Here is a 14,022-nt window from a genome sequence, read left to right as displayed (position 1 = left end):
CGTCAATTCCTCGGTTTTTAGTAACATACAATATATATGTATAGGTATGCATGCTTTACAATACCAATATTTTTTTCCAGACACTAAAAAACCACTGCGAAAACGCTCTGTGAGCTCCGTACCCACATCTGTAGGTATAAAATAAGACGATAATAACTACGTAAAGGGTGAGGTGTGCAGACGAGGGACACAGCATTATCAGATAACAGGGAGTGCAGTTGACTTTTAACCGCCTATGTATATATTACCATTACCTTAGTATTACAATCTTTTTATTTTTATTTTCCTCGCGTTATAAGCTAAGCTATGTCACAAGTTTCAGGGGGTTGGGTCGATTTCTGCGGGAATTTGTACCGACTTTATGTGTCCAAGTTTAAAGAATTTTATAATGTTCTCGCTTACATAAGCTAAGTGACACAAGTGTTGAGGTGTCGAATCGATATTCGCAAGAATCTCCCCAGGCGTCTGTAACAACTGCCTATGTTTTACGAGCCTTTTCACTGCTATAAACTAAGTTGTAGTACAAGTTCGGGGGTGTCAGGTGCCGAGGTATCCCTACGGGAATCCCTACCGGCGTAATAACTGCCCAAGTTTTACAAACACTTCTTTTTCATGTTCCATCTGCTATAAGCTGAGCTGTGTCACAAGTCGTGGGCTCGCGGGATGTCGGGTCGATTCCTGCGGGATTTCTACCGCCGTCTTACTAACTGCTTACGTTATACTAGCGCTTTTTAATGTTTTTTTTGTACTATAACCCAATATGTGGCGTAAACCTCGCAAATGCTGGAGTATCAGGTTGATTCCTGGAGTACTTTTCTATCAGCGTCTCTTCTGTTTAAGCTTTACAAGCGGTTTTTTTTTATAAGTGTCCCCACTGATATGAGTTAAGTTGTGGCCGAAGTGTTGGGGTGTCGGGTCGATTCCCGCGGGAATCCCTACCAACGTGTCCGAGCACGCGAGCCACATCTTTCAAGAGTAATACTATATACTTTGATTACATAAATATACCTTCCTATCAGTGGAGAAACGTTCCAATTTTACAAATGTAATATACCTAAGAGATGCAATAATAAATAAACACAGTGCGAGGCACAGGCAGTGCGAGGTCACTTAGGGAACCTGTCGTCACATGTTGCCTTAACTTTGTTGCGTAATTGTTTTGCCACGCCGCGGATGACATACGTTTTAAGGACATCTCCGTCATGGCTGTTTGTCAACGAAGCAAGGGAGTTGGATAGGCAGTTGAAGTTGACCTTGGAGCTAGTTTTAAATGTGGAGCTCAGTGGAACTCAGTGGGTTCAGGCGGCACTCCCTGTTCGGTATGGTGGCTTGGGGATTCGTCGCGTGGAGGATATGGGACTAGTGGCGTTTCTGGCGTCTTCATATGGAACTGAGGGTCTAGTCACTCGCATTTATTCTTTGAACGGTGACAATTCCCCGGTACCATTCGTAACCGAGGCGCTGACAAGATGGTCGGTAACAGTCCCGGGCAATCTGCGGCCTCACAACCCTGCTGTACAACGGGAATGGGACGACGTGTGGAGTAAGCACGTGTACAGTTCTTTGGTGTCTGGTGCCTTAGGAGCGGATTTAGCGCGTCTCAAAGCCATCGCGGAGCCAGAATCAGGGGCGTGGCTCCATGCTTTGCCCTCGCCTCAGCTGGGTACCATGCTAGATAATGACTCGCTGAGGATAGCTGTGGCACTCAGATTGGGGGCAAAAGTATGTGAGCCTCACCGCTGTAGCTGCGGGGCATGGGTAGCGGAGAACGGACATCATGGCCTGAGTTGTCGGCGATGCGCTGGTCGATTTCCGAGGCACCACTCTATCAATGAGATTGTGCGGAGGGCCATGGTTTGTGCGAACGTGCCCTGTGTTTTGGAGCCACCGGGTCTCAGCCGCACGGATGGGAAGAGGCCGGACGGCCTGACGTTGGTGCCGTGGCGGAGAGGGCGTTGCCTTTTGTGGGATGCGACTTGCGTGAGCACCTTCGCTGCATCCCATTTGGGGCAGACCGTGCGTCGTGCTGGTGCAGCGGCAGAGGCTGCTGCTAAGCAGAAACACGCTAAATACTCCACACTGGCATCGGCGTACGACTTTGTGCCGGTGGCTGTAGAGACCGCGGGGCCGTGGGGTATGGAAGCCCGCCAATTATTTAGAGAATTAGGCCGGCGTTTGCGGGACAGAGTTGGTGATCCTCGTTCTGGGTCGTACTTGGTCCAACAGGTCTCCATAGCAGTTCAGCGGGGGAATGCTGCAGGCATTATGGGGACCTTTGGGCCAGGTGCAATGCAGGGGGGGGTTATTTTATAGGCTAAGCGTATAATTATTTTTAGTTTTAAGTTTTTTATTTTATTTTAAGGTTTGTTTTCTTTAGTTTTTAATAATTTACTTGTGTGTATTTAAAAATTGTGTATGTGACATTTTATTTGTAAAACTTGTGACCTGACTAAGTACTTTAAATAAATAAAAGTATTTTGATAATAAATAATATAATATTTTTGTAAGTTACACACAACTGCAAAAGTGTGGGTACTTTTAAAAAATAAAAATAAAATAAAATAAGGATCAATTATTTCGGACAATAAGGAATCCATATAACTAAATTACATCAAACTTAAGATTTTAAAATTAGAATTAAATGAAATATACAACAGTTTAAAATAAAATGAATTAAAATAATTAAATTAAATTAAATGACAGCCATTAAAATTTTAAAATTAATAAATTGATCATATAAATTACATTAAATAATTATAAATAATAATAATACATAAATTACATAATAAATTGAATAGCATTAAATTAAATTTGTTATTAAGGCTAACGTGCATAACCGTGTGGATAACTTTTGCAGTTGTGATTAAACTAATTTTGCGGTTTAATAAACTCATGTGTTTTTAATCATTCGCGCGACATGTTATTACCACTTTACACTCATGAAATTCGTTTAATGTTAGTATGTCTCACGACAGTTTAAATTCTATTAAAGTATAATTGATTTATGTTGTACAATAAAGTGTTTTACTGCTCCTACATTCCGCTATAATATATAAATAATATTAAAAAAGTATTTTTTTCTTTGATCGATCTATTGCCGTTCTCTGTATGTATATATTCAGCGCTAATCACGACACGTTGTCGTTTTGCATCCACGAAGCATTTCCACTACATACCGAGAGACCTATGTTATCGGCTACGACGTAGCGCTACGTCACCGAATGGGTTAGATAAGTTCTCATTTAGATATCGTTTGTATGTCGTATAATTGACAGAAGCAGCTCGATTCGGGCAACCAATGTCACTTTGACGTTACAAATATCGTAGTTAGATCTTATTGAGATCACAGCGGAATCGAAATAAACGTCAGTTTTGACATGTCGTTTAGCTGTCGATATTTTAAAGATCTTTCCAAGATCTTAAACGTGTCGTAATTATTCTTCGAATCGGGCCGTAACAAGCACGATAATGCTACGGCGAAGGCTAGTAAGACATTTGTAGGGGTGTGTATTGTGTCATTTGTGTCTACATTTACTACCATTACTACGAAATATCGAGCCCTGACTCTGGCCTGCTGAAGCCTGTTCGAGGTTTAGAAGACTAAAAGTAGATTTTTAAGTGATATAACTTGTACACAACTCGCAGTGTTTAAATTAACATTATAAATGGGAAAATAACAAGCTTAAATGCAGAACTGATTTAAATTAAATTTGGTATTGATTAAGATTAGGTATCTCCATATCTGCGACCAGTCCTGCGGAAACACATAAAATTATTACGGACATCATCATGCTATTATGATACACATGAAGTCACGGGCAGAAAGTAGTTTTAAATAGATTGTTTATCAGTATCATGTTCCCTTTCGCTCTATTCAAAATAGAATTAAAAGTGATAGTTACATTTAATTGAAATTAAACCGATTGTTACTGAATAGCCCATGTTTAGAGAGAATAGAATAGAGAGCGTTTATTCGTGGCAAAATAAAATAAAAAATCGGCTAAGCCGGACTCGCGCACGAAGGGTTCCGTACCATTATCTAAAATCACTTTTTTGTATGGGAGCCCCCTTAAATATGTATTTTATTCTTTTTTTAGTATTTGTTGTTATAGCGGCAACAGAAATACATCATCTGTAGAATTTTCAAGTTTTCTGTAAGGCACTCCAGGCAGGCAGGCTCTCCAGTTGACATCCGCTGTGCTGTGCCCTACCACACAAAACGAGATGACATTCACAGTGCCCATACCTCTCTTTTGGGCGTAGTTTAAGGACATACCCGGGTCCTTTTTCGTCCTTCTGCCAACAAACGTCTGTCTTTAGGGAGACCGATATGTGCCAAACATTGGAACCAGAATCTTAGTATCGGCCCGATTCGAAGAATGAGATGCGATAGTTTGTATGTCGTATAATTGACAGAAGCAGGTCGATTCGGGCAACCAATGTCACTTTGACGTTAATATATCGTAAATAGATCTAATTGGGATCACAGCGGAATCGAAATAAACGTCAATTTCGACATGTCTAAAAGATCTTTCCAATATATTAAACGTGTCTTAATCATTCTTCGAATCGGGCCGTATGTACATATTATGGTAAAATTGGCCCAATGTTTATACATAACAAGTAGCATGGTGAGTTACCGACCTTACTGAGCCCTGAAAACTGGGCTTCATGACTAATAATATAATTTCTAAAGTAGAAAAATAAAGTTCAAAGAAAGAGTGTTTGAGATGCGGCTAATGGTGCTCCCACATGGGCTGTTATAAAATATTATATAACATCGTGTGACAGGGACAACATAATAAAGCACTATCAATACTATCATGCTATGCCTGTCACAAGAATCACACGATGTTATATAACATTTTATAACAAACAATCTGTAGTAGTAGATGTCAGTTGTAGAGGTCCAATACAATTATTTAACATGTTTCAAACCTAACCTGCAAGCAGTCGGATGCAAACACTACAACCGCCTCCCGAACCCGCCCGTCGCCATGACAACGAGGTCAACGAACCCACGCCGCACAGCCTTTTTCAACATTTACACTAATTCATTCCTATTTCAATCACAATTCATAACAAAATTAGGTTAAATTTAACTATTTAATTTAAATATAATTTAAAAAAAATGGACTCACCTTAGTTTGTTCGCGTTTTGTTATTGCTTGAATTCGAAGCACTTAACTATGATAGAACTAGGTTAAAACTAATTAGAACACTAATTTACTAATTATGAACTAGATATGTTACTCGTATACAAAATTACAGGCCACCGACAATTCACAACCGATTCTAACCTCGCTTACTTTAGTTTATATGTTTTTTTTTTTAATTATATTAAATACTACATGTTAACGCGCACTGGCCACTACTAAGTAGGATGCCATTAAAAAAAGTTCACTTATCGATGAACGTAATTTAAAAAACTGAAAATGGAACAAAAACGTTCGCGTGCCCGTACATGTCATCGAATGCGACCGCGCGGCGGAGGCACAAAGGGACAAACTTAATAATGCACTTACGAAACTAATCCACAAATAAATAACAGCCGTATTTCATGAAGATAAGGAGTTAGATTGTCACGCCGCAAGGCAAACATAACTCGGTTGGGTTATACGTTTCTATTCCATTTTCGAATTCTGCTGTGGAAAACTCGCTTTTCTCCTGTTCATGTAAATGCCAATTTCCTTTCTAAGTCAAATGCCACTTCTAATTTAAACCATAATTGGTGGTAACTAAAGTCGATATCTGTTTGTGTTTTCAGGCAGACAATGCGCCACGCAATGACGTTTGCACAAAATGCGAGGGGTATATACAGTTATGTGGGTTAGAGGGGGATGGTAGTAGTAGGGAAAGGTAATGTAAGGGTGCATGTTGCGTCTGGGACGTCAGGCAACCCATAAAGAATCGATCTTGAGTTGAAGACGCTATGCGAAACAGCATGCGATACCGTATTTGGGGAATTCATTGAAGTTTTTCAAGGTTGGGTTCAGTCCTCCTAGGAGGCCGCTTACATGACACATATCAGGTAGAATTTTTATTGGATATCGCAGTGTCACAGAAAGATAGATAACGGCAACTTTTTTAAGCGATATTTGTTAGCAAGAAAAAAAATATCCTAACAAGTAAATAAACCAACCAAGAGCATGTCGGGCCATGCTCAGTGTAGGGTTCCGTAGTTACCCGCTTATCACAATAGGCTGTCTTGAACGCGGGCTATTTAGGTGATATCATATTGTGTTTAAGATGCAATAGGGCAGCACTTATACTAAGGGAAGACTTTTTGCAAAAACTCAATAACGGCTCAACCGATCATGTTCGCTATAGTTTTCGTCGAAAGTTTTACTAAGCTATACTTGCACCCCCATGGCTCAAAATTTAGCAAATATTTACCTAAACTACAAGGTGCCCGTGAGCATTGCGAGAGATTTTAACATTTTTAACGGTGCATTCCTGATGGCAACAGAAGCAAAAAATGTTATATGACTTTTTGTGAAATTCGAATTTTTTTTTTCGAAAAAAAATCGAATTCGAAAAAAACAAAAAAAAAAATTGTTTTGTTTTTTTTCCCTTTTTTTGAACACTCCTGTACATAAAACGTAATTTTTCTTGATAAACACATAACCTAAAATTAACTAAAAAGTTTTTTTTTGGGGGTAGCCTCTCAAATATTTTTTTTTTAATTTTTCGATGTCAATCAATAGGTATGTCCAGACGTGGTCCAGACTAAACCTCAAAGTGGCAATACCGCAGTCAAAAATGTGTTTTGTACAGACTTATGGCGAAAGAATGGTTTCGAAAAACATTTAATTATCTCTGAAACTAGGCCTAATCCAGAAATTTTTTCATTTTCATTTTCATGTATTGCTACACTCTTCCAGGGTAAACATAAATAAATAAATGAAATAAAATGAACAGGTCGAGTATTGTTGCACGTTTTTTATAACATTTTTCCAAATATTACATAGAATCATGCAAAAGTCAGACAGCAAATTACGTTAAATTATATTGTAAGTAATTCATCATTAAATAAGCTTTCAACCCATGAATAATAAGGGATCTGTACCTATAGCTTTTTTATCAGTCACATCCTTTGTGACAGAACTTATGACCTGACTAAGTATAGGTAACTATGTAGTAGTACTTATAACTCGCTCTGTCACAAACGCATGTTTAGAGTATTTCCTTTGATTGCTGGTTATCTAGATCCGTGCTGCGGGGGCTCATTGTCGGGATCGAGGGAAGCCGCACTTGAAACGCTGGTGCAAGCCATTGGTAACTAGCGAGTTTCATAAAATACAGATATTTTGTTTTGTAATCGGAACCACCACGTCAACATTACCAAAATTAGGTCATAACTTGTTTTAACACATCGGTAATACATTTTTTAAAATTCATTATATTTAAGTTAATTAGCAAAAAGTATAAGAGTAATACGACGCAATGAAATTGGTGATATAGAAGGTAAGTAGATTGTCTGCAGGTATATAGGTCAGGTGTCAGGATAGGTGGCAAAATAAGGTTGTTAAAGATACAATAGCGGACTTACAATACATACATACGGACATAAACAATCATTATAAAATTGTTTTTCGCATATGTGGGTTCGAGCACGAGATATAGGCTATATTTCTAATATTTAATAAATCTGATCGTTCAAGCTGTTTGTACGTTATTGAAAGAAATAATTTTGCTACACAAATGGTGCATTCATGTAAAACCGAAAACATTAACCCTTCAAAAGATGGTATGGAATGGTGGACTGTAATGGATAAAAGGGTGGAATATACCTTCGAACATTAATTTAATAAATATTTACAATAAAAAGAAATCACATCAACGACACAACCAATTATTATAAATATGTAACCTAAAGTAATCAGAATGCCAATTTATTCAAGTCAATTTTGAATTTGAATTTATAATAGACAAATATTAAAAATAAGCCTGATGCTGCAAAGAGTGTGCAACACTCCTTATTTATAAAACTTTACAAGCCTCAATTAGTTTATTTATATTTAATCTCAGATAAGGACAAAACGATGAATACCTTACTATTATAAATGAGGCGTTTTTGAATAACGGTATAAGTCAGAAGAGATTTAATACTAAAAATGACCAGAGTAATCTATAATTAAGTAGGTACTAAAAAATCTAAATATATAGCACGGTCGGAGTTTTCGCGAAGACCAAACCAAAACCGTACTTTTTTTACAAATAAAGTCGCGTCTCACTAGTCCCTTGTACCACACGACCGTCATTCCACATTCCCTTTGCCGCGCTCCAAAGAGATCTCGCAGCAAACTTTTCGATTCCACTGGAGACGGGATACTTGGAGTATAGATGCCGTGAGCTCAACAGATGAGTTTCTTCGAGCGTGTGCGACTAGTTTGGAGTTTTTCGAGTTTAGCAACGAGTTTGTATAGTAGATAACGTTTGATGATAATTTGAACGTATTAATCGGGAGTTTATAAACAATTTGTACACAAATTATTAAGTTTTCATGCTGCTAAGTTTAGTATGATGCTCCTATGTTACTAGCGTAGTCGAATTCGAGTCCGTTTTTATTGCATTTCAAAATTCAAAATTCAAATTCAAAATTCAAAATTCAAAAATTTATTCTGCAAGTAGGCCCCAAGGGCTCTTTTACAAGTCAATACAACATTTATAGTAACATCATATAGTGACATGAAAAATACATAACAACATTTATAAATACAACAGCCAATACCTGGGCAAACATTACATAATAATAATCTTAAAATAAATAATTAATACAATACAATAGAGATGTATAGTCTCTATGGTTAAAAACACATTAAATCTGGAGATGTAAAAGGTCCCCAATGTCAGAGTACTAATACTAATAAAATTTGGAGGTGTAAAGTCTCTCCAAGTGTCAAAATAAAATTTATACTAAATAAATAAACCGCGTCTGGACTGTTAAACTAGCAGTCTCATAAACTAATGCTACATTCTGTACATAACTAGTATGTACCAAGTCAAGTATATTATACAATATGACAGAGACGTATAGTCTCCACGGTTAATACATTAAGTTTGGAGATGTATAAGGTCCCCACGGTCTGAGAAAAATAATAATACACAATAATAAGATTTGGAGGTGTAAAGGTTCTCCAAATGTCAAAGAATAAAAAAAATAAAAAATTGTATGAAATACATATTACATATTTCACTGTATGTATGAAGTAAGAAAAGATTTATGTCCAGTTACACCAATGCGTTTGTAAGCAGAGTTCATTAAAACTTTCTTGAGTAGATTTTTTTTTTATACTACGTCGGTGGCAAACAAGCATACGGCCCGCCTGATGGTAAGCAGTCTCCGTAACCTATGTACGCCTGCAACTCCAGGGGAGTGACATGCGCGTTGCCGACCCTAAACCCGCCCCCCCTCGTTGAGCTCTGGCAACCTTACTCACCGGCAGGAACACAACACTATGAGTAGGGTCTAGTGTTATTTGGCTGCTGTTTTCTGTAAGGTGGAGGTACTTCCCCAGTTGGGCTCTGCTCTAGAACTGGAATGAAATCCACTGGCTGTGCCCTACCACACAAAGCGAGATGACATTCACAATGCCCATACCTCTCTTGTGGACGTAGTTTAAGGACGTAATACACGGGTTCAAAAAATTTCACAGTATTCTATGAGATAACAGCTGCCAGCGCCATATTTAAAATTAATTGACCGAGCGTTAAGGAAGTTCTCCGTTTCTATGTCCCAGCTGGACAGATCCTCTCCTCTACAGATCGCATTAACCAGTTATCTTGGATTTTTCCGAACAGGTTCAATAAATATATGTAATTTTTTTAATTTTTTTTTATGGCGAACCCATGGTAAGCCGGCGTCTAAAGAATTATAGTGTTTTCGTGCGTGGAGTAGAAGAAGATTTTGTGCCACGTGCGCTGATTGATCAATGCAATAAATTGTCCATAGACTGCCCACTACACATAAGAACCGTATGTGACATTGGAAATTTTTCATTTGAACTTTGATTTTATTGGTAAGAAAAAGCAATTGAAGGAGTTTTCGAATGTCAGGTTCCGCAGTTGCCGCTGTTATGTGGTAGTTCTGTATACTACTAATAGTTAATGCGACGGATGATACATTATTAGAAATTAATATAATTGTATACTAATGTTGTGATTTGGAGCCAAATAAAACTGTAAATTAATTAATTACGGTTTATTCAGGGTTATAACACGCGTTCTTTACATGACCTCTTTGGTGACAGAACTCTTTTTTGTGTTGCCACTGTAAAATACTGTGACAGGTTATTACAACTAACCTATTATTCATTACACAAATCTACTTCAAAGCAAAAACTGAATTTCCTGACTCTCAAAAACACAAATCATATTTTTTGTTCTCCTTTGTACTACCAATCCTTGTTACCCTTTGATGTGACGTTACGTCAAAGTTTGAACATGCACATGTCAAAGCTGAAAGCCTTGACGGGCCATTACCAGGATGAGTGCCAGTGACACAGTTCGGAACTGTCAAAAAGTTTTGGCAAGATGCCCGGTTTACATGTAAGGAAATTTACATGGAAAAACCTCTATTTATAGACGACGCCATGGAGAGGCTTGTTGTTCAGGGCAGAGTGGATGGTAGTCACCTGTAATAATATGTTACACAACGAAGGCCGCAAAAATATCTGACACGAGCTTATTTGTATAGTCATAAGAGCGAATCACATATTTTTGCGGCCTTTTAAGAATAACATATTATTGCAGGTACAAGACCTGGATTGCGCGCCTTAATGCGATGGACCAACCAAGTCAAAGTTCTTACCGGGTCAACTGTAAATATGTGCGTGCGGAAAGCATTAAATAGAAAATGATGGCAGATGGCGGGAAACACGGGAAACATAGATAATATAGATATCTATGCGGGAAACAACAAAAAGGCCGTACAACGACCTCTATGACCACGACTAGTCTGACAAGAGTATACGAATAAGAAGATAGATTGTTCCTGACGATTAAAATAAAATATTATGTTACGATCTACAAATAATAGTTATATTTTTGCCCGACTAGTGCAGACAATTTCAGTGTGATTTCAGAATTAAACATTATTATGATTTATGTCTGTATTGTATTCTTATTACATGTGCTCTATTAAGTAAACTTAACTTTTTCTATATTTTAAGAATGATTTTCATTGTTCCGATGCGGATATCTAAGCCATCATGATTTAATAATCATTGTATCTTTGTCCTAAAAATGATTTAGATTTTGCTCCGATACAATACATGAAATATTTTTCTCAGTGGCCATTATGCATAGCATAGTAGGGTAAATATTAGACCACAGCAATGAGCCAACATGAATAATTTTAGGAAAATTCTAAATTACAGATTCATCTGATAAAAATAGACAGTTAAAATTAAGGCTTCCTCACACCCATCTGTAAAAGTCTCTTTTTTCACAGTTTAAATTTAAATTAGAATAAGTTAGCTTGTCACCTGAAAGGTATCGCAAATCAAAAATAACACGTTATACACGAAATAGTTATAAGAGGGCAGTCGATGCGACGCAATCACAGTCGGCGGGAGATCAAAGGCGGTCGTAATGGCTTTTAAAAGAGGGTGCGACACGAGGAAGAGGGGGCAGCCCTACTCACCTCACTACTCAAGTATACATTGCTGTTTTAAACCTACGTTGATTCCAACAACTCAAAGTAACTCAGCAATGGACGAACAAGCACTAGTGCGCGTTCAAGTAGGGGTGGCACTCTTTTTGTCTCAACGCTTGTTTTCTAATGAAAGCCACTTGTGTTTGAGGTTGGTTTGATAGTTCAATTTTCGGAAGAATATTTATGATGCTTATTATGAGTTTGTGCAATCGGCCGGCGGTTTGAAGTGGATCATTATTACTGACAAGCTTTGGGCAGGTTAAAGGGTGCACTTAATTTTTTATCAGTCGTAACAGTACTACATGAATGTGACTTAAAAATATATCGCTATATGGACTTGGAGTATTAGGACAGACCTAAATGGCCTTAATTGCAATATAACAAGGTTATTGTATTTAATTATCACAACAACTTGTCTCTTTGTTGCACCCCTGGACAGACCTAAATGCTATTTAATTACAACCGCAGTAGCCCTTCAATTAGGAGGGTTCATGCATCGAGATGAAGAAAATATCTGTCTGGGGAAGAAATAAGGACACTACGTAATTAAACGTTTTATAATTTGAGGGGTCAGAAGACAAAGGGTATATTAATTGCCGATGACACGCGGTGGCAATGGTTCCTTGACTCATTGACACATATAAAAGTGATAAATACACTAAAACCCAAAAGTTTTCGAACGTGAATCATACTGGAACCCAATTTTAGGTTGTGACTCTCGACGTCGGCGGACGTTATTATCAAAATTGGAAGCATTTGTTTTGCCAAAGACCTTAATTTTCAGGAATCGTAAAGTCAGATTAGAACATAAATCTAGGCGCTCATTATCTCTCCTTGCTTCGTTCTCCTCAGTGCTGAGGGTCGTGACTGTCTCCGTGGATCACAAATGATACTGGATGGTAGATTTCCAGGCATTTCGATCCCTTGGAACTTAAGGCATCATGGACCTGGATAGACAACGATTTGTTGACTAGTTAGGGGGACAAACGCCAAATGTAAAATAAAAAATGCATCGAGATGATAGGAGCTTTAAGTTTATTCTTAATGAAGGTTCTTTTTATGTTCCGATCAGCGTTTTTAATTAACGATTGTCATCTTGGCCCCCTGGTCGGACCATCGCGTTTGACTGCGACCTGTTTCATCTCTTTCCTTCCACCGAACCCACCGTAATCATAAGTTTGTCCAGGTTGTTGAAGACAGCCTCCGTTTTCCTGATGTCCAAACAATTCAATAATTCTCACGAGACATGTGGTTGAGAGGTGGTTACTCCGATAGTCCAATCTCCTTGAGTATTGACACGTTAGTCCGGGGTTCAATCAAAGGTATGCCTAGCATTTTCCGCCAGTGGCAAATTTCAACGGCATCCATGCGTTTCCTACCAATAGTGTATCCTTCTCCTTGTCCAAGTCTCCTTTTGAAAGTCTCTATCATTTTTATAAAGTGAGACCTTGACAAAGGCAGACTATTAAGCTCGTACATAGGCATGTGGTTTATGTACGTACGAGCAGTACAGCGTGTAAAGCTACGTGTCAAATTGAGGATTTCCTTTGAAGTCTTTAAAGAATCACGTAACAATACGTCGGCGAGATGGTAATTACCCGCTATCCCGCTTTGAGCGGAATTAGCCCTCTCGACTTTGAGGCGCGGCGCCATTGACGGTTTGAGGTTGGTGCACACTTCTACTTATACAGGAAATGTATTTAATAATTTAGTTTAATTAGAATCGGGCAATAAAGCCCTTATTGCAAATGCCTTGTAGACTAACATACATCTACACCGCCCTCAAGTCCATACATAGGAAAAAATATATATCATACATCTAAATTTTACAAATTACAAAATATTCATTTATTTAAATGTGCGCCGCGATGTCATATCGGGCATGAGATTGTTAATTTATCTCGTAAATTTATACAGTTGTTCAATGACATCTATCTCACACACGACTTAATCCTGCGATATATATGTACATACATATCCACCTGTTGTCATCGTTCGTTTTGCGGACTTATTGCCACGGCTTATTAAATTAGTCAGGTCCATACGACCTAAGAATCCCATGAATTGGTGTAAGCACTCATCTTATGAGAGTCAATGTCTGATGTGCTGTCGGCTATGTTTTACTTAGAGGTCGAGCCTTCTTTTAATTATATGTCACAATTACTATAACGCAGAAGTGCGTCTTGTAAATTGACCGTTTACTATCATGGGATGAAGGCAACCATATTTGTTTGTTTCTGTCAAAAAAAATCTGATCTTACCAATCCTAGACCATCTTTAGTTGAACTGGACCAGGATTGGTTGTCATTGAAGCATTTTAAGCAGCGAGAATCATACCTACTATCTTTCTTTTACGCTAGCCT

At 38.0% G+C, this 14,022-nt stretch overlaps 1 long non-coding RNA gene across 1 annotated transcript in view; it reads right to left on the bottom strand.

The window, feature by feature from the left end:
• The window catches only part of LOC133523737 (uncharacterized), a 191,245-nt gene extending 184,819 nt beyond the window's left edge, over nucleotides 1-6,426 (bottom strand). The window contains exon 1 of the long non-coding RNA XR_009800274.1: nucleotides 5,142-6,426. This is a non-coding gene — a long non-coding RNA (uncharacterized LOC133523737). The remainder of the gene's footprint in view (nucleotides 1-5,141) is intronic.
• Nucleotides 6,427-14,022: the final 7,596 nt, after the last annotated feature.

Source organism: Cydia pomonella, chromosome 12 (assembly GCF_033807575.1).
Source record: "Cydia pomonella isolate Wapato2018A chromosome 12, ilCydPomo1, whole genome shotgun sequence".
Taxonomy (NCBI): domain Eukaryota; kingdom Metazoa; phylum Arthropoda; class Insecta; order Lepidoptera; family Tortricidae; genus Cydia; species Cydia pomonella.
Note: the sequence above shows the minus strand (reverse complement) of the source record. Positions and strands in the feature narration are given on the sequence as shown.